The 26,499-nt window shown below is 44.5% G+C and overlaps 1 protein-coding gene across 3 annotated transcripts in view; it reads left to right on the top strand.

Annotated features, from left to right (window-relative positions):
* Positions 1 to 1,752: 1,752 nt before the first annotated feature.
* The window catches only part of CDH11 (cadherin 11), an 89,989-nt gene continuing 65,242 nt past the window's right edge, over positions 1,753 to 26,499 (top strand). The window contains exons 1-2 of one of the 3 annotated variants that reach the window (XM_040075099.2): positions 1,762 to 1,906; positions 14,567 to 14,631. The gene's annotated coding sequence lies outside the window, so the exon portion shown is untranslated. Of the gene's footprint in view, positions 1,907 to 2,178; positions 2,318 to 14,566; positions 14,632 to 26,499 lie in introns of all 3 variants that reach the window. The other 2 variants (XM_040075101.2, XM_040075098.2) reach the window with 2 other exon arrangements.

The following is a 26,499-nucleotide window of genomic DNA, read 5'->3' as shown; positions in this document are numbered from 1 at the left end:
AGCCAGAAGGCTCCTGCTGTTTGCCCAGGGCTGCCATCGGGCAGGGTTGGGGTTATTCAGCCTGGAGAAAAGGAGGCTCCCTCTCCTTAGAGCTCTCTACAATTCCCTGACAGGAGGTCAGAGCCAGGTGAGGGTCAGACTCTGCTCGAAAGTACCAAGAGACAGGACAGGGGAAAATGGCCTCAGGCTGCACCAAGGGAGGTTTAGATTGCCTATTAGAGAAAATTTCTTCACTGAAAGGGTTGTCAAGAGCCTGTCCAGGGAAGTGATGATTCAAGCACGCAAAGACTTGTGGATGGGGCACCTGGGGACAGGGTCTAGTGGTGAATTTGGCAGTGCCGGGAGAGCTGTTGGACTTGAGGATCTTACAGGGCTTTTCCAACTTAAACAAGTCTATGATTCACTGCTCCACTGCGCTACGTTCATTGTCCCTCCGACTCCTAAGGATGCATTGTATATCAGCTTTCCTCCCTCCAAAATTTTTTGGGTTCTTTTGTTGTTGTTTTGTTTTTGTTTTTGTTTTTTTCCTTTGCCTACAGTTATTGGCAGAGCTAATTAACCACAGAATAGAAAAGATAAAAGCCCTTGTTCTCCAGGGCTTGGTGGTGTGGTCCCAGAGCAGCACCAGTGCTGCCCTGGGGAAGGAGCAGAGGGATGGGCTGCCTGAGGGTGGGCAGAACATCTTCACAAAGAGGTACGAGGTTTATTCCAGCAGTGAATGCAATCCTTATTGTGGATTGCGTGTTGCATCGTTCCTTGCCCTGCTCCACAGCCACACGGATGGCAGTGGCTGTGCTCACAGGCCCACCCGGGGGGGGGCTGGATGGATGCTGGTGGATCACAGGGGATTTGCAGGCCCACCTGTTCCTCTGTGGGTAGGAGGGGGCTGCGAGCTGCCTCTGGGTGTGGATGGGTGCACAGGCTCGGGATCCTGCACCCTGCGCTCACGGAGCTCAGCCACACCTGGGAATCACTGTAGGTGAGGAGAACGGGGAGAGGGGCAGGCGTGGTTGAGCAGGAAAGAGTCCCCCTCCACCTCCAAGCCTGGCCTCAGTCTCTGGCTGTGAGCTGTAGGTGACCAAGATTTTTCCACATCCAGAAACGTTTGAGGAACTTTGTCTTTTCCCCCAGCCTTTTTTTTTTTTTTTTTTTTTTTCCCCGTCTTTTTTTATTCCTGGACAAATGTTTGCTCCTGACAGGAGACATGACTGGATTGAGTATAAAACGCTGGCGCTGTCCGTGCCGCCCAGCCGAGCCCCGTGTCTGTGTCCCCACGCACGGAGCTCCGGCGGCCGCGGCGCCGCGGGGCGGCCCCGGGCAGCCCGCAGAGAGGCGACAGCGAGGGGACGCACGGCGACCGGCCTCCAGCATGGGGGTCCCCGGCCCCCTCGCAGCCGTGCCCGTGGGTGCCTGCGTGAGCAAGAGGGTGCGGAGCGAGCCGTGGGGAGGGGACACCCGCCCCTGTCCGGGCACGGGGCCAGGCCGCCCGGGATCCTTCCCCCGCTCGTTTCGCCGCTCCAGCCCCAGCCCGTCCCCGCGGGCAGCAGCGGAGCTCCAGGAGCGGGGCCCTGAGGGAGGGCAGGGCCGGGGGCTGCGCTCCCCCTGGGCTGGGGGGAAGGGACAGGAAAATCGAGACGAAGCAACAGCCTCCAGCTTTTCCCTTCCTCTAATCTTGCTTCACTCCCCTCGCTCCCTCTCCCTCCCCCTCTCCCCTTTCCCCTCCCTCCCTCCCTCTTTCTAATTCCTGCCACTAGCTCGGAGCCTCATTCAGCAGCCGCCGCCGCCGGAGCGTAATAGGCTGAAGATGCTGCCGAGCTCGCTCCGCGGCCACTTGTGAATGGGACTTGCCCGGTGTCCCCTCTCCGCAGGCGACCGAGGGACGCGGCTGGGCGCGCCGGAGCCGCAGGTGAGCCGGGGGAGCCCCGCCGGGGGAGGGGGACAGCGCGGGGAAGGGAAGCGGCGGGGCTGAGCGTGTGGGCAGCTCCGAAAGGACAGGGGGGATGCTCGCGGACCCGCGCAAGTTGGCGGGGCCGGGCGCGCTGCGGGTGCTGCAGCGGCCGCCGTGTCCCCGGGGCGCGCTCAGCTCTCCGGAGGGAGAAGGAAAACGCTCTGGCAGACGCTGCTTGGTTGGTTATTTTTTTATTCCTTTTTTTTTTTTTTTTTTTTTTTCCCCTTCAGTTTTTGCTCAGGGGCGGGGAGGAGGAGGGTGAGCGTTTGGCCGTTTTAAATTGTTCCTCGGGAGAAGCAGATGCCGAGAGCCCCGAACTGAAAATCTTTTGCTTGCGCCGTAGCTCCCAGGCACGAAATGGATATGCAGGTATTAGGAGTGCATGAAATGCAGGATACTCTAGCCAGAATGGAAAAGGCAAAGACTTTGATTTATACCCTCCCCCCCCACCACCCCCTTTCCTTTATTTATTTATATAATTATTTTGCTGGCTTTCGAACTCATTACTATTCACAAGGTACCAAAATGGTATCTGTCTCTAACACGGGCTAGTCCAAAAAGCATTAGACTCCTGGGTGATGCATGCATAAGCACATCCCCAAGGAAGGTAAAATAGATCAGGCTGCGGGTCCCCATAAATACCATTAAGTTTAGAATAAAAGTGCTTCCTGTGCAGCCCTTCGGGAGCACATATAGCAGTCTGACATCATGATAAAAATGCCTTCACCTCTATAGAAGCCCCCCTTTATTGTCTACTCTTTTAAATATTCATTTGGTGAGGAGAGAACCAGTATATGCTGGGAGAGCTTCTTTGTACCGCTGCTACAAAGGACAGAGTGACTGTGTAACATAGTATTTACCTACCCAGATATCTGTGACAAAGGAACCTCTCTAGCAAATGAGGTCACTAATTCAGAAATTGGCCCTTTAATGAGGAGAATGCTCATTGCTTTTTCACGTTCCAATTATTAGCAACTCCCTGGGAAAGACTTTCTTCCTGTTGATTTGTGGTGATATGATAAGGTTTTCACAGACTCTGTGCCTCTCTATTAAGAAATTAAATGTTTTGAATTATTTAATGATGGAACCGTTGAATAAGAGAGGCACCGCCGGGCTCGGGGGCAGGGAAGCACGCACTCAGGCGCTGCTGGATGTCCATCTCCTTTCCCCCTCCCTTGCTCTTCTGTCTGTCTCAGTGTTTCCGAAGTCTGTGTGATTCTCCAGGTAAATACTTTGTTCTCTTTTCCCACACTGGCTAACGGATCCCAATGAATAAATCGCCTTTCAGTGGAGAAGTCCTGCAATAATTAACCTGACATCTGCCTCAGCCAGGTCTGTCTGCCGAGGTTTGGAACACAAATAGATGCTTGTGCTCGGTCCCTTAGCTGGTTTTATAAGCAGAGATATGTGCAAGTCCATGGCAGGGGAACTGCAGATGTTTGCTCAGGAGCAGCAGATCCCTGGCAGAGCTGCACAATTCCTGTGGCTGGGAGAGGGGCAGTGAGAGCATGGGGAAATTGGGAGCAGGAGGTCTGTTCTGAGCTTCATGCCTTAACACACAAGGCATTCTTGGAGCATGTTTCTGAGTCTAGAAGAGTCTGTGCTCTAGAAAACAGAAGTTCCTGGCTGCAGTTCAAAAGCAGTTCTCCTGCCTCTTGCAGAAGAACAAAATAAACTTACGGAACTAAGAACAGATACTCAGTAAAAGAACTGGAAATCCTTTGGGAAAATTTTACCTAAAGCACATCTTTCTTTGACAGGCTCTTGTTCTTAGGCCCTTAAATAGGATTATTTATTTATTTATTTATTTGTTTGTTTGTTTGTTTGTTTATTTCATCTCAGCTTTGCACATCAGAGAATGAGCACAGACAGAAAATGGTATTTATCGGCTTCTCCACATCAGCTTTAATTTTGCTACAATTGTAAGTGTTGCCTGTCCAAAGAAATCAGCAGGAACTAGATTACTTCATTAGCAGAAATGCTGCTACAATAGGACATGCCAGGGGATGAGATAAGTCATTGCAATTTATCAGCAGCAGTTTCAGAGGAAAATATGTATAGAAATGGTTGATTGAGAGATAGGCCAGCTAAGTTAATTTTTCTTCTGCATGAAAATATGAGGAAACTGTAAAGATTACAGTGATTTCTGTAATTTATCTGATAAAATGTTTTAAAGTGTATCATGTGATTTCAGCTTCAATTAATGTGCTATTCTGGCAACATCTGACATTTAATTCAGTGTAAGGAACATATGTGAAGTTCAGACTTACAGTAGGCTGAGACTAGCATTCTTATTTTCTGCAACTGCTGTAACAGCATAACTTGACAAAGATATGAGTGATAAGAATTCCACAATGGAAGCTACTTCTACCTCAAACATCATAGAAATTTCAAGTAATCTCACACTTAACACTGGCATCGCTTCTTTTTGGTGAACCCCCTAACTGAATTTTGAATCCATTTTGTGAGCTGGATATTTAGCAAAGTATCTTCAGTGTGTGAGAAGCAGAGGTCTCATCTGGAATCAATTACTTTGAAACAGTCTAGCAACATACTTCCTGGACTTTGCGTATGTGCGTGTGTTTGAATTCTACCAGCATTTTAAGCTAAAATCTGTGTATAATTTTCTATGCCATACCCATTTTTATGTTTTTAATGGCACTTCAGCTTTCATTGTTTCTTTGTTGGGGCCAACACAAGGCTTGGGGACAGAAATGACAAGGTGGCCGTTGATTTAAATGGAGATGGGGTCGGGCGCTTTGTCTGGGTGAAGTAAAGAGGACTTTATGGTCATTTTACGCCATCTATATCTTTGTACATCAGCTATATTATCTCTTCTAGGTTAAGGAGCACTGTACCCATCTGCTTTGATACATGCTGGACAGGGAGTGAAGCCCTTTTACAGTATTTTAGGAGGAAAAGTAGCAGCCGTGTGTCTGGTTTTGACGCTGAGGACTCGGGCTGCGATAACGGGTCCGCAGAGCGCATTACCGCGGGGAAAGGAGCGCTCGGGGCGCTCGGGCTGCGCGGCGGCGGGCGGGCAGCAGGGGGCAGCGCTGCGCCGCCTCTTCCGGAGCCCTGCCCTGGTCTGTTCCCGCACCGGGAGCATCCCGCGGGATGCGGGGCCGGACCCGCCGCGTGTTCCCGGAGCTGTTCCCGTTCTGTTCCCGCGCCGGGAGCATCCCGCGGGATGCGGGGCCGGACCCGCCGCGTGTTCCCGGAGCCCTGCCCTGGTCTGTTCCCGCACCGGGAGCATCCCGCGGGATGCGGGGCCGGACCCGCCGCGTGTTCCCGGAGCTGTTCCCGTTCTGTTCCCGCACCGGGAGCATCCCGCGGGATGCGGGGCCGGACCCGCCGCGTGTTCCCGGAGCTGTTCCCGTTCTGTTCCCGCACCGGGAGCATCCCGCGGAATGCGGGGCCGGACCCGCCGCGTGTTCCCGGAGCTGTTCCCGTTCTGTTCCCGCACCGGAAGCATCCCGCGGGATGCGGGGCCGGACCCGCCGCATGTTCCCGGAGCCCTGCCCTGGTCTGTTCCCGCACCGGGAGCATCCCGCGGGATGCGGGGCCGGACCCGCCGCGTGTTCCCGGAGCTATTCCCGTTCTGTTCCCGCGCCGGGAGCATCCCGCGGGATGCGGGGCCGGACCCGCCGCGTGTTCCCGGAGCTATTCCCGTTCTGTTCCCGCGCCGGGAGCATCCCGCGGGATGCGGGGCCGGACCCGCCGCGTGTTCCCGGAGCCCTTCCCTGTTCTGTTCCCGCGCCGGGAGCACCCCGCGGGATGCGGGGCCGGACCCGCCGCGTGTTCCCGGAGCTGTTCCCGTTCTGTTCCCGCACCGGGAGCATCCCGCGGGATGCGGGGCCGGACCCGCCGCGTGTTCCCGGAGCTCTTCCCGTTCTGTTCCTGCACCGGGAGCATCCCGTGGGATCACGCTCCGCGCTCCCCGTGGTTCAGCAGCCCTCCAGCCGCTGCACCGCCTCACCTGCGGCCGCGCCGTATCGTCCTGGCTCTGGCTGAGGAGTTTTGGGATGCAGGAAGTGCGGCTTGTCTGCAGACAAGCTGACTCCACAGCTGAAGGCAGCGTGTGGATTTAACAGCGCGGGCCCCCCTTGGAAGGGTTTTTCCTCGCTCTTTCGTACCTTTTCAAAGGCTGTGTCGGTTCATGCCGTGCCAAGAGTTTAAAGGCGGAAAAAATGATACAGTGAAACAAAATGTATTTCTTTCCGAGATGTTATCGGGTTTGAGGGCTCTTATAAAGACATCCTTAATAGGAGAGAATAAAGGGGAAAGAAAAAAAAAAAAAAAAAAAAAAAAAAAAGACATATTAGGCCAAATTGGACAAGTTTTATCTGTACACATCTAGGTCAGTAGAGCTTACAGCTGGAGGACTGAGAAAAGCAGGATGGTCCAAATCACTTCCATATATCCTGCAGCACCCTGGAATACAAGAGATGTGGTCACCACCCACAGAATCATGGAATGGTTTGGGTTGGAAGGGACCTTAAAGCTCATTTCTTCCACCCCCTACCATGGACAAGGACACCTTCCACTACTCCAGGCTGCTCCAAAGCCCATCCATGCTGGATGCTGACAAGAAAAGACATGTATCATCATATAGATTTGAAATGGTTGCAAGCATAAAAAGAGGCTTATTCCAGCTGCCTTCTTCTGATGTTTTTTTAGACATCCCCTTTGGGGTGCTCCTACAGACTGGATCTTTGATTTGACTCAGACCAACCTCATTCCTGTGGATAAGAAGGATATACTATAAATAACAGTGCAGAACTATACAATATTGCAGAACATCCAGTGGATGCAGCCAGAGAAGTTCATTCATGCACTAATCCAAGTTCTTGCCTACAACTGATGCCTGTACTGTTTTCTGTCAATGGCCTCAGAAAGACTATTAATTAAGAATTAGTTTGGAGGAACCACCCTTGGTGAGATCCTCAGTGGCTTTTGAACAGAGAAAAGAGCACCGGAGACCTGTCAGCGCCTATCCTCTGTGCTGTAGGGTACAGAACAGCCCTTCAGCTGTCTCTTTGCTCAGGCTGGAAGGGAAACTTAGAGCTGCCAGTGCTGCTCAGGGCCCTCCCGAGAAGATCCCGCACGGCTGGGACGTCAGCAGGGACTTTAGCAGTGCCTTGCGAGCCAGCAGGAATTCAGAGAGGAGTGTGTGGAGCTGGCAGCTGTGCTGCTGAGCAGTGCCAGGGGGAAAGGTGACATTAAGGCTCTTTTTCCCTGCTAAAGGCATGGGGGCTCCTTCCGTCACAGCTTGGGTGGTGCGGTGGCTCCCAGACATCCCCGTCCCACCGAGCTCTGCTGGCTCCATCAGACATAATTTAGCTCCACAGTTGTGAAGTGCTGGCTTAAGCGAATTCTAAGGGAGTTTTGTGTGTGTGGTTGGTTGCTTTTTTCCCTCCAAAGCCTGGCAATGAGTGAGAGCCCTCTCCCTTTTGAATCAGCAAGAGTTGATCAGAATTCTTAATTGGAATGCAATGGCAGGCAGAGTTGGAGTAGTAGAAATCGATGTAAATGGATTAAAAGAAAAGGGACAAGTAACTGCATGTAGAAAAGGAGCCAGGATTTTCCAGAGTGATTGATGAACAGTGCAGCAAGAGGTTTCCAAATATAATTCATTATTATGATGTTTAATTGTTCATCAACAGGTAGACTGTAGCCACATTATAGATACGCTAACAGAAATAGTGGATCATGGAGCATGGTGATGCAGACAAAATTGGACAGGACTTTGATATGTGAACATCAGCTGTAGGAAACGCCTGTGATTACTATTAAGGTTTTATTAAATGACGTTGGTGCAGACTGACACTGTTGCCATGAACCCCCGGTGATACTGAAAGGACACTGGCTTGTGCAGCGGACCACTGGAGAGATGAGCAAGAGGAATTTTATTAAAAAAGCCTTTGAAACAGAGTTGTTGTGATTGTAAGCTGCACAGCTCCAAACTTTTAACTCCTCTGTCCTTGTATGGTGCACCTGGTGCACATTTTCTTGCCCTATGAGCAAGCTCATCTCAAGCTCAGCCTGGCTGCATCAGGTTTGTCCCTGGATCCTGTCCTCCAAACTGGGACAGGCAGTAAATCAGTGCTGTGCCCTCTCACAGCCCCCACTCCCTTCCACGTGAACCCCTAATCACACAGTCTGTGCTAGCCACAGAAGCCCAAAACTTCCTTTACTAGCTGCCAATCCCACTGAAGGGCTGCATCTTCTGCCCCACATTTTAATGCTCTTCCTTTTACATCAGATATTCCAAGGGAGAGAGTCATGCTTAAGGTTAAACTGCTGCCATATAAACTCTGGTTCAACATAATTTTGATCCCAGTGAGGCTGCTGATATATACTTTTAAATAAAATCAAACTTCAGAAACACATTAATTGGTCTCAGTGGTTAAGTTAAATAGTTAAATACATGCATACATATCATTCTGCCAAGGCTAAGTCATTAGTTCAGTGGAAAGCAGAAATGATGGCTCTATTGGAATCAGGAGACTAAACCCTATTTCCATTAATGCTAACTGTTTTATTAATACATGCATGTGTCGGCATTGAGTTATAAATTTAAATGGTCTGCCCCTTCTTGATTTAAAGTAATTATCTCAGATCTTCACTGCTGAATAACTGTTTTACTCCTTTCATCTTATGCCGAGGTGGTTTTTTGTTGTTTTTGGGTTTTGTTTGTTTGTTTGTTTGTTTATTTTTGGTTTGTTTCGTTTTTTGGTGTGTATAGACATTGCAAGGCAAGCAAAAGAAATAGAACTTGTGCAAAGTTGGATGGCATTTGAACCAAAAATAAATGTATTTTCATTGCCCACATAAAATACCAGTAACTATGCCAGCCCCCAAACAAGAGTTCCCGTTCCTTTTTATTCACAGACCAGCCTGCCTCTTATGTGCATTTTGTACACTCATTTATAGAGGTGACTGGAAAACTTTGATGGAAGCAAAAGTTAAAATTGCAACCTTTGTATTGTTCAAGGAAAATGACATTCAAAAAGTTTATCCCTAATTTTTGGCCATAGTTTAATTTGATAAAGAGATATCCTGAGGCAAATACGGATTTTGAATGGCATTTAAAAATTAAGAAAGGTCTCATTAGAATAGAAAACACAGTTGAAATGTTGAGATTCAATTCTAGGATTTAATCTCAGCCTTCTCAAAGCAGTGGTCCCTTCAGAGACCTGACCACACACGGGTGTAGTTAAGGATTTCTCAGCATCATTCAGCTCATGGTAGATCACCATTTAAGACAAGGTTTTAGTGCAATTCTTGCTTTCAGAGCACTTTCTGGTCAGGCAGGAATGGCTGTGAGCTGTTTTCCAAGAAGGAGCAATATTAGAGCAGCTGAATGCTGCCAGGTTAATTCAGCACGTCCAGAGCACAGATCAAACCCTCCTGTTCCATATTGCATGAGCCACAGGGATCAGCAGCCTGATGGAACTGAGAATCACTCCGGCATTTATCCAGTGCACACAGAGAACAGGTATTTTTTATGATAATGGTTCCTTCCCATTCTCTTTCAGGATATTTTTCTTGCAATTGAAATTCCAGAGATCTTCAATATTTCACATTAGTGAAAAGTCACTGTTCATTCACAGTTTCAAACCTAATTTCTCCAGACATAAGAGGTTCCAAAATTTTGAAAAGCAGCTGAATAATATTTTTACTTGGGGCTCTGATTCAAATAGAAAATTTTGTCCAGTGCTGATTGTTGCCTTTTTATTTGTTACTGTTCCAATTATAGCTGGTATAGCTGGGAGAATATGGCTGATTAGTATGCATTTCAATTCTTTTTAGCACGGTGGCAATTTCCATAGCATTTCTTTCTCTAAAGCAAGAAGAAAACAGAGCAGGCAGTGGCATTTGCATGCAAACGATTTGTCATTTACATACAAAAGGGCTGATTAGGTAGCAATACGTGTGGCTGTAAGTCAGACAGGATGGTCATAATTGTTCTTTCTGTCCTTAAAATTATGAATTTGTTAATATTTATATGAAAAAATTATATCTATAAATTCATTATGTTCATGTTTCAGGTATTGAGTTACAAATCCTCTCAGAGATCTCTAGTTTTCTGTGGTGCTTTGGCTACAGCCCTGTAAGTGAAACTGATTTTAGCTGATCCCTTCCTCAGTGCTTTCCAACCCTGTGCTGCAGGTCACAGTCCACTGCCCTGGACAAACAAAGCTGATTTGGAGCATTCAGAGCTAATTGGGGTATCTGCATGACCTGGCTCACAACAAACCATGTACAACAACTGAGGGTGATGTCTCTGTGCCCTTGGAGTCCTTCCTGTGCTCCTGGGCTTGGCTCTGAGTCTCTCAGGTTCCTGCACCTTCAGCTGGAGTTCACTCACCTTGCTGAGGTGTGAATAAGATTCTTTGCCCCTCAGTTTGTCAGATCCTGCTCTCCCTGTGCAGCTCCAAACCTAATATTCAGTGAACGTTTCACCCCCAGACTTTCCCACTCTGCAATGCAAACTTTGCTCTGCCCTCCCATAACCTCACCTTTAGCAGATACAGTGGTCTCTCCTGATTTTTTTTTTTTTTTTATTTATTTTCATATTTCTCCTTTACTCAGCCAGCTCCACTTGTGTTCAAAAGTGGAGACATTCTTCTCAGCTCCTTTGGGCCAAGCTTATCCGACATTTGCCTTCTCCTCTGACTCTTCCTACTCCCTGAACTGAGCAAGGTTCCCATGTCCAGCCTGCAGGTCAATCACAGCCCTCGCTATGAGCTTGGAGCTGATGTCCTGTGACCTTCTGCTGACATGATTTCAGTTTTTGGTTCCAACAGCACACCCTCATTTGTCTGTTTTTTGTCTCAGTGGATGTCAAAGTGCTGGGAGCAGCTAAAATTAATTCTCAGTACATTCAATGACTTCAGTAATTATTTACTTCATAACAAAGCAAACCCCACGTTTAAATGAGGCAAGAGTGTAATCTGAGAAATGCCTCAGCACTCTCCTGAGAGAGCAAGTGGGAACCAGCCCTGCTGCCTCACTAGAGAAGTGCAATATGCAGCTGTCACATGGAACTAGGACACGATGAACTCCATGGAAAAGGTAGCACGAGGATTTTCTTCAGGCTGCAGTGATGTGCTGTCATTCCGGAGCATCACAAATTACCAAGTGGCTGCTGGCTTGGGCTTTAAAGGAGCAGTCAAAACACAGGAGGAAAATCAAAAGTAAAAAGTAAAATTGATGATTTTTTTTCCTCATGGCATGGACTTTACATCGAGTTCCACTTTATTGTGCCCTTCAGTGTGGATTTGCACCTTCAGAAGGCATAGGGAATGTTCGCTGTGGTTAATACATGCTCAGAACTTTGTTATTGTGGTTAGAGGCTTTTTACATTATTATTATGAGCAGGCGAGTTAAGGCTGTTTATCTGATGTTTGCACTTTCCTGGCTAAATTCAGACTTGTGAACCTGATCTAAAGCAGAGAAGTGGTGCTGGAGTCCATGGGGTTGTTCACTGACACTGGGTTTATTGAGCAGCACCCTTGAGAAGGCATTCCAGGTGGTTGTAGTGGTTACAGTGAGACTGTGTTTGAGTTCAGGTGGAGTTGTGCATCACAGGGCTCAGCCAGGTTTTGGTCCTACCAGTGTTAGGAATGTTGTCAATGCTCCATCAAATGGATGAAATTGCACTAATATGTATTTAATTATCCAATCAAGCTGAATGTGAAATGAGTTGGGCTGAAAGAACCAAGTCAGCAGAGCAAGTGCCAGCTCTCAGATTTACCAAGATTTACCAAGTTTTGCAGTTGCTTATTGTCGTGACCTTGGCTTTTTCGGGATGAGCTGGAGGTCAAGGAGGGCGCTCCTGAAATTTCTGCCTTCCTGGCATCCTGAGGGCTCTGACCAGACTGTGCACATCTCCCATCACTGATGCACTGGGTGCAATTCTATACTTTTCCCACCGAGCTTTGAAATCCTGCTCGTGACTATTCCCACAAACAGTCTGGGGACCAGCCCAGCCTTTATGGTATTTCCCTTCAGAGATGAGTAACCAGCAAGTCATTTGTTGGAAGTTGTACATTATAGGAGAGCTATCAAAACTCAGGACATTTAACTTCTATTTACTTTTGTTTTCCCACAAAATTTACAGAAGGTCATTGATACTTTACTAAGAAAATAATGTAATTAAAACAATCATATCTGCAAAAGACTTTTCCATTGGTATTTAGTCATTCTGCCTGCTGGAGGAGAGAAGGAGAATGCTTTTGGCCAGAGGTATTCCCATCTGGAAATCACATCCATTTTTACTAGAAATGAAATAATTCAAAATAAACTGGAGTAAAGCTTTTGTTTTAACTGCTTCCATGCTCTTTAAAGTATAGTATATTTAACCCATAAGTGCCTTGGGCATTTTATTACTCTGAGTTAATGAATGCTAATTGCTTGTTGAATTTGAGATCAGCAGCTCCTCCTTTAACACTTTTCACTGGTGTTACCTGGAGTGTTTGCTCAAAGAGGAAGGTTTCCAATTTCTCGTGTTAGTTATATGCACAGCTCCTTTGCCTTTTATGGAAAATGAATAAAATTGTGTGTACATCGACTTCTTTTCTCATTCTTACCAATTCATTATACTCATTTCTCCTCTGGGCTTTACAGAAAGCCCCAAGTTTTATTTTCCAACAAATCAGAAACGTCACAACTTTTTAATAACTTATCAAGCATTTTAATGAAAATACATGAATTTCCATCTACATCCTCATGCCCCAAAATAATTTGCTTGTTATCTAGGGGAAGGCAGGCATGCTCATTATGCTTTTTGCAGCTTGTGAATTGATATGTCACTCTGCATGACAGCTGTGCTGTGAAGGACAGATGCCTTTCTGCCGTGAATGAGACCAGAAAAAGTCCTGTTGCAGAACTGTTTTTTCCACATCTCAGTAGTCTGGTGAGGTCATTTCCATAATCCATAGAACTGCTGCTAAAATTAGGGGTGTATCCATGGCTGTGTTGTTGGAGCTCTGTAGGGAACTGAGTGAGACACCGCTATATATTAATTATGCCTTCTAATTATGTCCTTTTAGAATCCTCTTCATGTCCCGAAAGAATCTTAGAATTAATGAAGAGGAGCCTAATTCCTCATTTATGTGGAGGGATTCTCTCAGAATTCATATTCAGAATGGCAAATCAGCTGAGAGCACAGTGTCTGCATTGACTTTAGTTTCTGTTTTTCTGCAGGCAGCACCACCAGGGCTTTGACTTAGTCATGGCACAGATTAATTCAACCAGGTGCTTGTATTTGAGGAGAAGGAAGGCTTAAATGTACTTGATTTTCCTATTTGAGGAGTGTTCTTTCACCTGACTAGAGGGGCCTGTTCCCACTCTCATTTCTTTGGGGGAAAATAGTTGGGAAGCACGGGCATGATGAAATCAAGACAAACCCCTTTGCTTCACAGCAGTGTTTTTATGTCTCAGTGTCATGCCTTCTAAAAAGCAGTTCCCAAAAAATGCTTTTAAGACAGGTTGACTTGACTAGGAAATAATTTCAGCTAGTTTAAAAGAAAGAGGTTTGGCCTTTCAATGAGCATCCCATCGAGTGTGGTGCAGGGACCCTGCTGGACCTGCCATGCCTTCCGTGCTGCTTCTGGAGCAGCATTCCCAGGTAATGCTGTGGGGCTCACCTGGGAACGCCAGAACACTGCCTGCAGCCTGCTGCTGGTGCCAAATGGGTTAAACCCATGTGGGCCAGTTATCTATGTGGAGCTTCAAACAGCCACAATCGACATCAAAAAGGGACTGCAGCGGCTCCTTGATTAAAGCTCAGGTAATTTAATTATTTGCCTTCATGAATCAAGGGGTCCTTGAACAAGCTCGGGATGCTTGGATATTAGAATATGGGAAATTTATTGTTTCGCTCCTTCTAATGTTCCAACATCAAAAAGAGCCTGTTCCTATAAACAAAGCAGTGGAAAATCAAAGAATTCCAGTAAAAGCTAATGCGGAGAGACTCTGTTTTCTAAGGTCTCTGTGAGCTGGAAATTAAGATGATTCCTGTGGGGTGAGATATTTACCGCTGTGATTCTTTGTGTCTGTTTTATGTAAGAAAACATCTGTCACACGCTGAAATACTCAGCTCCTGCTCCTGTACAGCCACTTAGACGCCGTTGTTTACCCCGTTCCTCAGTTTCGGGCGATGCTTCGCGTTCGGGGTTGCAAATCTGTCTGCGCCAAGCTCCGAGCGGCTCTCTGACCACGTCACGCTTTGAGATTGTAATTAGCAGGATGCAATTAGGCTGGGCACCCTTGTGCGGGGGCGGCTCCCGCAGCATCCCGGCCCAAAGCCAGGATAAATTCCGGAGAGGAGAGGAGGGGAGCTCCGGCTGAGAGAGCGGAGCTCGGTCCGGAGTTTCTGTGCCGCTCACACGGATAGCTCACAATTATTCACAATTAATGAGGCGAAAATGGACTGGCGTCTTTAAAACCCCAGCCGTAGCAGAGGAGCTTGTGGTGCCATCAGAATGGATCCTCTGCCCACAAAACTAAGTGTCTCTATTTCTAGGAGAGATGAATTCCTTTCTATCTTTCCCTTCTCTTTTCATTTTTACATTCCCTTTTCTCGGTCTGCCAAATTTTCTTTTGCAGCTGGGGCCTGATCCCTGTTGTTTCCTTGTTCATGGAGCAAACACAAAATGCTAGAATTTCTTCTGGTAAGTGCCAGCCTCGGTGTGCGTGTTGTGTGTTTATGTGCTATGTCATCTGCCTCACATCTCTCTCCTTGCCTGCGCTGCCCTGATCTTGGCTGTGCTTTTGTCTGCATTTTATTCACAACCTGCGCCAGTTCTGTGTGTGAAACTGCTGCTGAAGGCACTGAGATGTCTCTGTGCTTCCTTATGTCTCAGCAGGAGCCAAAATAAATTAGTGGGAGACAAATCAGCAGAGAGAGGAAACAAATGCAGTCACTATGTGCGGTGATAACTTTTACGTCTTTCTCAGAAACATTTGTCTAAATAGAAAATAAAACAGTGGCTCATCCCACTTACCTGTGATAAGAGCCACAATTTTCTAATGCTGCAGATCCTTTTGCAAACTAAGTTTTTCTTCTTTAAAAATGCAGTGGAAATATTTTAAAGGAAGGGCTACAGAATACGATAAATAAGCTATTTAATTATTTTATACAACACAGTGATAATTAAGATAGCAATGCAGTATTCTGCAGCTCACTGGTGAGGAGCTCTACTGAGAATTTTGTTTAAATGGTGAGAAGATGCTTGGAGAGATGTTCCTCTGCTTAGTGTAGAGGTGTAACCTTCATCTATTGGTTACCTGTAGAACAGCTCTATCAGCTCTGTGCATAGCAGTTCCCTACAGATCACAGAATTTATTCAACTGAGCTCCATTTTAGAGACATTCCAAATTCCTACAACAAACCCAGGCAACTCTTATTGGAAGAATGTTTCATTTGAAACTTTTAAAACCATTCAGTCCCATTTTTCAGTTTCTTTAATTTGGACAGGGAACTTTTAAGCCCAAAAGACCTTGTTTTTAATTTCTGTGAACTAAACATGGTCAGTTTATTACCAGGTGAGAATCTTATTCCCTATTTTCTGAGAGGTCAACCACAGAAAGGTGATTGTTTCGCTCAAGGGGAAGTTGCTTGGATAGGATTTCCAGTAGCATCCAAGACAGCCAGGCAGGATTGCCAAAAAGTTTTCCAGGCCAGGTTGGATGGGGTTTGGACCAACCTGAACTTGTGGAAAGTGTCCCTGCCCATGGCAGGGGGGGATTTTTAGGATCCTTTCCACCCAAAAGCACTCCATGATCCTGTATGAGAACATGCACCCCTCCTGGGTGTCAGTCACAGAATTCCTGTGAGCTCCTGGTACAAACAGGAGTTTCTGGCAGCCTCTGTTTGCCCCAGAACTCAGAGGCTCCGTGGGCAGTGGATGATGCAGTGGCAGAGCTCTTGGCCATGCCATTACCAGAGGAGGAGGAATTGATTAGCAATAACACACTTCATTAACACTGCACTTTCTCAATCATTGTAATCGTGGCTCTTCCCCTAAAACATCAAGTGGAGCAGGTTTTGTTTCAACCAAATCAATCTAATGTGTTAGAATTTACATAATTTCCTCTCATTTCGTTTATGCAGCAGCAGGAATTTTAATTTGCATTGTCTGTATAGACTATAATCAAAGTGTTAAAAGCACAAGGTTTATTCATTATGTATGGCATGTGGGGACAAATTTGCATAATGGGCCACATTTGCTGAAATGCTTCTTTCCCCACACCCACCTTGGCAATTTCATCTATAACTGATTATCTATACACCTGGTAATTCAATTACACTAGACTTTGAGTCCCTTGGAATATTTAGTGGGGAGAATTATCCATATAAAAATTAACAAGCAGATTAAATATCATACTGAAAGATGAGAAGAGCTAAGGGAAATCCTTGAAACTGGGCTGTGTTTCCTGATTTAGGGAGAAAGCTGATATAAACCTTTTGTTGCTGTTGCTGTAGAGTGAAGGTGAACACCCAGAGAATGAATGGAAAGGTGCCTTTTATAGTTTGTTAATGGAAATTCCTACATAGACCCCTATGAAAATTTTCAGGACTAAGTTAGGGACTAAAAAGCCATTAAGCAATTAAGGTGCTATAAATGAAAACCTTCATCATACACTGTTGTCTGCCAAGGCCAACATTTGCTTTATGAAAATGAAGTGTTTAGCACAATTTAATTTTTTTTTAATAGAAGATTATTATAATTTAGCATATAGAGGGAAAAAAAAAAAAAAGGGGGGGGGAAAGCTAAAAATATTATCTAAATGAGGGATGTAATGGATCCTTTGGTTTGGATAGCCAGGCCCTTCACGGAGCATCTCAGAGCATAAGATTTATCATTTAGATCTTCAGTTGCTGAGTTTTGGATGTGGCACAATTTCATTCTCTCTTTTGCTGCCTGAGGATAGTCAGACTAAAATGCAGGAATTTATACTTATTTTATTCAGCTATCTTACAATCCAACAGTATAAACAAATATCTTCTATGCACTAACATGAACAGAAATTCAGGTAGTACAAGATTTATCTACTTCTGATCAAAGCAAAGCTCCTGACAGAAATGCAGAACATCTTTAGATGCTGACAGCCACGTTCTTTGTAAGGGAGTACCTGGATAAGTGTTTCAGTCCTTTTAGGAAACATTCATAGAGATAATTTTATTAACACATCCTTAAATCTCTCATCTGAGGTGAAGAGTTTAAAACTCCCAAAGTGCATTGTATTATTTTAGCTAAGAAAAGGTGCTGTGGGTGTAGCACATGCATGATGACTTGTGTTTGCAAGTTATGTAAGTGGAGGAGCTGACACAAATGTGACATTTATGAATCTTTCAATCTCTGCTTGAAACTGGAGTAAAACTTTGACAAGGCTGTTGGCACCCAAAGTCTGCCAAAAGGCTTTTAACAGAGTTCTGCCACCGTGGATGCAACAACCGCACCCAGGAAAAGGAGAGGGAGCACTCTGATTTCTCATTACCAAAGTTTTAAGATTAATGCTTAGAGAGAGGGTTGCTCAGTTGGTTTAGAGAGGTGCAGAAGACAAATGTAAAGCCACTTAGCATTTGAAAGAAAGAAAATCCCAGAAAATGGGAGGCTCATTTTGCACTGGGCTCACCACTAAAATATCCTGTTAGGGTGATTAGGCTGTAACACCCTCAAGCCCTAACAGTGGTCACTTTTTTCCCAGCTTTTCACAGAAGTTGTTTTATGTGCTGCACAGTCTTTGAAAATGCCATCTCCCTCTGCTCAGCTCCTCTGGCAAGGCCTCTCTTGCCTACTTTCCTTCTTTTTACTTGCCTACTTATTTTCCTACCATTTCTCCACATCCATTAAATACTGTATAAAAAATCTGAACGGACTTTCCAAGGTTTACAGAGAGACACATAGAAAGGGCAAGTCAGTCTTGGTTGTCTCTTTGGCCAGCCATATTCTCAGGGGTAAACAATGTCTATGCTCAGGATTCACGTCCTTAGAATGCTCCTAGATGAGCATCAGAGGTTCGGTGAGGGAATGTGTACAGTTTTGTTGGTTTTTTTTTTTTTTTTCAATTTTCCCCTCCATACCCATTGTGGACAAACTAATTTTGGGAGCCTTGCAGAATATTCTTGTCAAATTGAAGTATCTCTTGAACCACACCAGGTTCTGGAATCTACTCAAGCGACAGCACATCTTGCTGGTGATTAAACAGCAGCTGAAAAAACACCTAGAAATTAAAGCGTTCCCAGAACTCCTCCCGGCCCCTTGTGCAGGTGAGAGTGGCTGTTCCCCAAAAACCAGGAAATATGTGATGATATATTAGGGGCAATACCAGTTCATGCCCTCTCTGGGGAGTTGCAGCTGGAGGCTGAGGGAACCAGGACAGCTCTGTATTTGTATTAATGCAGGGAATTAAACCAGCTAGGTCAGCTTGGGTAATCTCAGTCTGCAGCAGCATCTCTGAACTGTCTCTGTCCTGCTGCTTTCCAGGGGAATCAGAGCTGCTGAAGTCTGAGCAGCTCACTCAGCCTGCTGCTGCCATGAGAACAAAATGCAATAGTCAGGGCAATACATCTCAACCCAGCTCAGCAGCTCCTGGCTGCTGCAGGTGTTATCGCTCCCTGCAATTTCAGATACAGTTTTTCTTGTCCATGGCGTCAGCAGCTGTCATGTAGATCAGGCTTCAGCCCAAATCTCTGTCTGTGGCACTCTTTGTGAATAAGAAAAATGTGTTTTACAACTCAGTGTGAGAGATGAAAGTGAAATCAGATAAAGTTAAAGTGCTTTACAAGTTTAGCAAGTTGTCTCTTGAAATGGCTATAGAACTTGGGCAGCTACTAAAATAAAATGTACATGAATCAGTTGAAATAGCAGCTATTTGTTGTAGATGCTGTTATGCACAATTAAACAGCACCACTTTTATTTTTGTAAAAGGCTATAGCTAATCCAATTAGAGAAGTGCCTAGATTAGGGTAATTAAAAGACCAACTGCATCTCCTTCCTAACCCCAGGGGGGAGGGTTTGGCACCCAGGCAGGAGAACAAGGGGATAAGTTCAACTTTCACTCAGATGTTGTGGCTCGGACAAGACTTACCCAGACTCCGGTCACTCACTGGCATTGTTTTTCAGATTGTACTCTTCTTTTGGAACATGGAACGGGATGGTTTTTGTTTTTGTTTTTTTTTTTTTTTTTAAATAGCATCATCCAGGGCTTTTACACTGCAAACATGTTCCTCTTCCAGAACCTGTGCTTGATTTCTCAGGCTCTGTTCTTATGGCACTTTTGGTTTTTCATCTTCTAGTGCACATCTGGAGTTTCCTACACTCGAACCTGTATGCTGCTTACATGTGATGGTGTTTTAGGAGTTGCACCTTTTCAGCATCATTCTTTGCCTGCCTGACTCGAAATCTAGAAAATCCTGGTGTTTCCTTTTTATTCAATAGTGTATCGAGACACTTTCTTTGATAATTTACTTAAGACAGAAGTGAAAGTAGAAGCCCCTTGTTTTAAGTGTCATTATTTATAGGGTGCTTTGAAACTCTTAAAAACATTGGTGTGATAACTTTCAAAGGAAATAGATCTGCTGCAAATAGACAAAATATTCCACTAATGGTTCTTTTTCTCCTTGATCCTGTTTCAATCCAGGGACTATATTAAAAATCCAGTAGGTTTAGACCTATTAAAACCTATTTAATAGGTTTTTGGAAACTTAGTTTTTAATCAGGGAAAGATCAGCAGTATGACACCACCGGCTCAAGAGGAAAAATGAGATGTCTTGTACCTGAAATAAGTGCTACAAGCCTTTGTGAGGCAATGGCTGTATTTTTTCCCCTGCATGATTAGATTTTATAAATATCCTGCCATGTTCAGGTGTGTTCTCATCTGCCCATCAGTAGTGCAGGGCTGTGCTCCCCTTGCAGCTGACAAGCAGCCAGCATCTGTTAATGACAGCACTGGGATTTTTGGCACCTTTTTTTACACTGCACTGACTCCATGCTCACAGGGTAATTATCTCTCGGCTCTGCTCTGTGGCACTGAGCACAGCGTGTGTGTCGCTGCTCCTTCCAGAAATTTCCCAAGAACTTCTTATGATTTGTGGGGAAAAGCGCTCTTTGTGCCAAATATGATTCATGCGGGGTTATTACCAATACCTGTTCCTTGTTTCTCTTTTCTGAAATGCTTTCAGTGAATTTTGGGCAGGTTACAGCATTGGGATAGGGGATGATAAGCAACTTTGAATATTCTTGGATATCAAAGGAATCCCGGCACGTATTTGTGTGGAAGGCATCAGAACTTTTGAGGGTGGTTAATAGGGTTAAATGCAGGCAAAGGCAGAGATCATGGGGGTATTGTACCTAAAATCTTTGCTTTGTGTAAAGTTTAACCCTGCAGGAAGCTCTTTATGGGCTCCATCATAAGAGCTGAAATATGATACAGATTGAGCAGTGCTAGAGGCAAAAAACACGGATCCTCTTTGCTCCATATGCACTCTGTCAGATGAAAGACAGATATAAAATTAATTCTTATTTATACATTTTCACCCCAGTGTTGCTTCATCTTTCACCTTTTTAGTGCCTGTCTCTTTTAACCTATGTCTCTACTGCCCATTTTTCAATATCCTCATACCATGGATTCCCTTTCACATCATTCTTGATCTCCTTCAGCTCCAAGAGATTCTTCCTGGTGAGCTGGCTCAGGGTCCACAGTGCCACATGCTGTGGATTCCCAACCTCAGTTCAGGTTTTCCAGTGCACTTACTATAGGGGTCCACAGGGATCCCCTTTTTGTTCTTTTGTTGTTGGGTTTGCATTTCTTTTATTTCTTTTTTTTTTTTTTTTTTAACTGTGATTCTAATTATTTCAAGTATAATTACATACATCAACATTTTGAGAGTTACTAAACGTTGCGCAAAACAGTAAACTGGCCAGTTCAAATCCTCAGAACCAAACGGTGTCAGCAGGCATTTGAAGAGGCCCAAGACAGCTGAGCGAGGAGTGTTGGGCTTCTGATGTCACAACCCTCAGGTGGCACCAGCCCAAGTTCTTGTCAGAGGAGTTTCCCCTTTTTTTCCTGAGGAATGATCAAAATGAGGTTGCCACAGCACTCCCAGCTCAGCTGCACAAGCTTTCATTACCTGAACCTGCACTGACCCCTCCAAACCAGGCTGTAATTAGCCCCACCCTAAATAACATCCTCGGTGAGTTGTTCCTTGTAAAGTCACTTGGTGGAAACACCACTGGAATGGGGACCTTTGAGTGAAGGAATACCAAAACTCGTCTTAAAAGTTCTGATGAAAGAAAATAAAGAGTGGAATTAGTTTTTTTATAATTACTCTTTTCAGATTTATTTGGCAATTTTTGGATCAGAGAAGGCAAATTCTATTTGCAGTGTTTTTTTCTGTATAAAATGTCCATTGTGCTCTTTTAAATTAAATATTGCATGTTTGTCAAATTCTCACAGATCCTGGGAAAACCAAGGGGTGTGTATTGGATTAATGGACCTCCAGTGAAATCCATAGTTTTGTCCTTACCATTTAAAAATAAATTTTATAAAAATTCTTCAAAGTGTATCAGTTCACAAGATTTTCCCTGTATTTCATTTGTTCTTTTCTGACTGCTTCAATATGACTATTTTTTTTCTGATTACTCGTTTCTTCATTTGAAGTAGAGGAAATGTAAAGATTTTATTCCTGCAGTAAAATGTTCCTTGAAGAGGTGTGAGAGTACCAGAGAATGAGACAAAATTCAGATAAAACTCTATAATAATATCTCAAAGAACTGTTGAGGTTTTCAAAAGAAAGAACATTAAATTAATAGAGTACTCATTTATTTCAAGTATTTTCTTCAGATACTGTGGTATAGTATTTGAATATTTATTTTTCTTATTCTTGAACAGTTATTATTTTCTCCAGCTTATATTAGGATAATGTAGTCAGGTAGCTATTTCACTCATAAATCCAACAGTTGCAATCCTTTATGCAGAAAAGAAAGGACATTTACTTGTCCTTTGTGGATGGTTTCTCAGATGCTAAAACAGGCAAAAATCATAAAGTGACAGACTTGCTGTAATTTTAGCTACTTATTTCCTGGAAGAAAAAAAACCTTGAATTTTTAATTCAGAAGAAAATTAATTCCATCCCTTAGTATTCTTAGTAAATGACTCATGTAACAGTTTTCAGGCACTGGCAAATCTGTCTTTGGGTAAGACATAAGATTGAACTTCAGAGGAACTGCTGACGCCCACATGGTGTCAGTTGGACTCAGCTGACACCACTTGCAAATGTATTTCTTTGTCTGCCTCTTGTTTCTCTGTAGGAGAATATATGGATATCTTGGAAGGCGTGTGGAGCGTGGAAATGTGCGTGCAGTTTGTGGGAGAGCTTTTGCTTGGTGTAACAGCAGTAGTAGCTCAGTTCAGAGGGAGGGGAACAGGGAAAATCCACTAGCACAGACTCCTGGAGCAATGGAATAGAGGTGTGTAGAAATAGCTTCCTCCTGCTGCTGAGGACTCCAGGACGGTGTAGATGAATGTAGACGAGAGATCTCTGAAGTTAGGTTTTAGAAGATGAGGTTTATTGTAAGGGATGTGGGGGCCTTGCTCTGAGCTGCTAGGCTGCAGCTCGTGGCAAGGCCTAGGAAAGTGGGGGAAGGGAGAGGTTGGGAGAGGAAATTCCAAGAGAGGAAAGTCCTCAGGGAAGGGTGCGAGCAAAGAGAGAGCAAAGAGCAAAGAGACTGTCCAGCCCCCCGGGACCCCTTATCAGGGGTCTTCAAGGTGGGCTGGAACAAGCCTTGTGCCAATGGGGTTACAGATACCTGATACTTCAGGGGAGGGGTACAGGTGTGGGATGAATCATACATTGGGGTGAGACAGGACATTCCATTTGACCTCTGGGTCTGGCTGCAGGTAACTTTCAGATGGTCACATAACTGTTTTCCCAGACATCCAGTATCTAATATATCTCAAACATCAAAACTTACTTTCAATTCTATCTCACCTACAGGTTTCTCATTCTCAGAATATAGGCAATCATATTTATAGGGTTTTTTGGCTTCTTCCTCCCCAACAGAGGTGGACTTCACAGGCCAGAGGTCTAAAATGATTCCTTTTTTTTAATATTACTATTTGTAATTAGTTTTAGGTCAGGACAGTGGCAGGAAACAGAATTCTCTTCAAACAGATATATTATCTCTTAAAGAAATGAAATCTCACCAAACCATCTGCTCCAAGTTTGGAGGTTTTTTTGTGGCTCAAACTTTAAAAAGAAAAAAAAAAAAAAATCTCATAAAGAAAATGTGTTTTGGGTCCTGTTCTGCAGCAAAAAGTGTTTGCTGATAGAGTTCTGCCAGGATAGCTGTATCAACAACGCTCCTTATTTTAAGAACAGCGTGTGCTGGCAAAGAAATGCTTTTATCAGTTCATGGATAAAACTCTTATGGCAGAAATGACTTGGGTTCTGCCAGCTGAAAAACTTCTCAGATTTTTGTCTTACACTGTCAGGAGGGGCTGAGGCATGTAGGATGTAGGCTGGACCTGAATTTTCAGGGAGCCAGAGAAAGTGAGACATTGCTAATTTAGACATCTCTAACGTTTCTGCTATTTTTTAGACGTTATTTCTAGGGTCTCAGTTTTAAAGAAGCACTGTTATCACCAACATGGAGAGGTGTCAGTGCAAAGGGATTTAAGGTCTTGTAAAAACTGACAGAAACAATTGATAGACTATATGGTTGATGTCACATTTGCTAATCTGGAGACATCTGAGTAAAAAATGTGAGTTCTTTTCTTACCATTGTGGATTCCTTTAGTGGTTTGTTTTATGACCTTTACCCAGGCCATTCATCTCTACACCACCCCAGGTGGTTGTGCCCATCTCTTGGAATATGTTTGCACATTAGAAATTGAGAAGCTTTAGGGCGATAGGTCCTTCTGTCAAAACAGGAAGAGTTTCCAGTCTAAGTAATCTAAAGCAGATGAAGGCTTTTCTTACATAAAAGCCATGTGCTAACCCAAAAACCTGTGAATATAACAGTGACCAGCAATGCCCTTCAGTTCAGAACTTGCAGGAACTGTGGCTGACCAGGTGCATCATTATTAAATTAGCAAAATTAAGCACTTTTTAGTTTGGAAAGGCTGCTAATCCATTGCAGGTGAACAAAGTCATTTATGCACAGTGCAATACAATCCTCAGTGCAAAGCACCATTTCCATTTTCCTCTGTATAAGCTTATAAGTGAAGGATGTATTTACTCGAGGCCTGTGGTGTTTTTCTGAAGACAGGACTGTTTGTGGAGAGGTAGGACAAAAAATAAGTAAAGCAAGCTCTAAACTCTGTCCCAGATATGTGTCTGGGTCTGCCCACAGCAGTTACACAAGGATACTGCTACACCCTCTTGCCTCCTGCCCACCAAGAAATTTCCCTGCAGAACATGTGGCTCTCAAGCCTCTCTCAGCTGTGCAGAAAGCCCTTCACTATTGCTGATAACTGAGGGAACTGCCAGGGCCAAGTCCTGCTTCTTTCAGACTCAGCTGCCTGGCTGCTCCTTAGATCAGAGCTGTGACTGGTGCTGTGGGTTAGGAAGGGCTCGAGCTGCTGAGCAGAGATGACACACCAAGGGAAATGTTCAAGGGGAGAAGAGGTGCAAGAGATGGGAAATACATGTCAGGAGCGTTCCTTTCCATGGGAGCCTTTGTGGGTTTATTTCCCTTTCAGCATTTTTGGTTCATAAGCAATGAAACTGAGTTTGTACTGTGGGGATGGAGTACAAATACACGGTGAGGATCAGCTGGCACCAGATAATTTCTTTGCTGGTACGTTGAGAAAAGTGTTTGATAAACACATAATGTATATCCTAATATAGTGTATATATCAATAAATAGTATATATCTGAATATATTGTATATATTAGGATATATACTAATATATACTCTTTTGGCAATATTGTCTTCACCACGATTTTCTGTTCTGTTTGTTTGTCCTTCTTTCTCCAAAAGTTACATTTAATGAAAATGGGCTGCAGTTTTGGTTTCTACTTTATGCATATAGGAGAGAGTTCTGACCCAATGTTTTATGTTCCATATCTGTATTTCATAGACTGCCTTGGCTTTTATTAGTTGTGTCACCTTCTCTATACATACAAGAGTTCACATGAATTAAGCAAAACTTCTTTGTTTTTAGGATTTAGGACTTTGAAAGTGAGTTACGAGTGCAGATGCACAGAAGATACTTAAGGATGTAAAAATTAAAAGAAGTGAAGATTTTAAGGCATTTAAAACTTGCTGAGTTTGAGATGAAAGACAGGTGATGCCTTGGCACAGCGGCTGTACTGAGGAGATCCTGGCAATGGCATTCTGGCCATGCAGAGAAAGCTGTGCTCTTCCTCAAGACACTGTGAACCCCATCCTGCCTTCCCTCCAGCTGGAGCTGGTTCATCCTGACCCTGCTTAAACAGGGAGCAGTTACAGGATGTTTTACCTCCAGCTATAAATCCGACCTGAAACTGGTACTGAAAACGTATTTAATGCAAGGCAGGAAAAACATTAACATTGGTTTATTGAATTGGAGTTCTTCCCTCCCAAGAATAGGAGGAATTTATTCTTTATCTGTGTGCTGTTTATTTGGAGAGGTACTAAATGGTGATGAAGGAGGATGGAGTGCTTGCTAAATACTGCAGAGATGCTCCAACAGTAGCCTGAGCTTCTGCTCACATCTTACCCAGAGTGCAGAATAACACACCAGCATGGCTTTAGTTCTTAGTAATTCTTCTAATGAGCTGAACTTGTGCTCAGCTTTTCTCTTTTTCCCTAACTTTGTGGGCCTAAAATCTGACTATAGATCAGAAGTCACCTGATTGTCTCTCATGATGTTTGTTGTTTTAGTGCAGTAAAGCCTTTATATTGTTGGATAATAAAAATAATTCTTGAGCTGATATCTTCTTAGGCTTCATATCAATGGAAGTAATCTTGACCAAACCTGCATTTCAGCCCAAGTGGGGGGAATTACAAAACCTCACTGTACTGTTTGTGATTGAGGCAGCCATCATGTTTGCTAATAGGACCTAATGATTGCTGTAAATTGAGATACAATTGATTTGGATTTGACAGCAGAAGTGTTGGGTATTCAACTGGATGGAGCTAATGAGAAGTTCTAACTGTGATTATTATGCTTTATCCAAACAGATGATCCTACCTTGCCATAAAACCACGGTCATGCATTTTCCTTTCCTCAGAATTTGTGTTAACATTAAACAGGAGGATGTGACAGAACACAGGGACAGAGGACATTGCCAGAGGGCAGGGATGGATGGGATATTGGGCAGGAATTGTTCCCTGGCAGGGTGGGCAGCCCCTGGCACAGGGTGCCCAGAGCAGCTGTGGCTGCCCCTGGATCCCTGGCAGTGCCCAAGGCCAGGTTGGACATTGGGGCTTGGAGCAGGCTGGGACAGTGGGAGGTGTCCCTGTCCATGGCAGGGGTGGCTTTAATGTCCCTCCAACCTAAATCATTCTGTGATTCTATGGCTCTAAAAAAAAATGTTGATTTGGTGT

The sequence above is a fragment of the Hirundo rustica genome, chromosome 11, assembly GCF_015227805.2.
Source record: "Hirundo rustica isolate bHirRus1 chromosome 11, bHirRus1.pri.v3, whole genome shotgun sequence".
Taxonomy (NCBI): Eukaryota; Metazoa; Chordata; class Aves; order Passeriformes; family Hirundinidae; genus Hirundo; species Hirundo rustica.
Note: the sequence above shows the minus strand (reverse complement) of the source record. Positions and strands in the feature narration are given on the sequence as shown.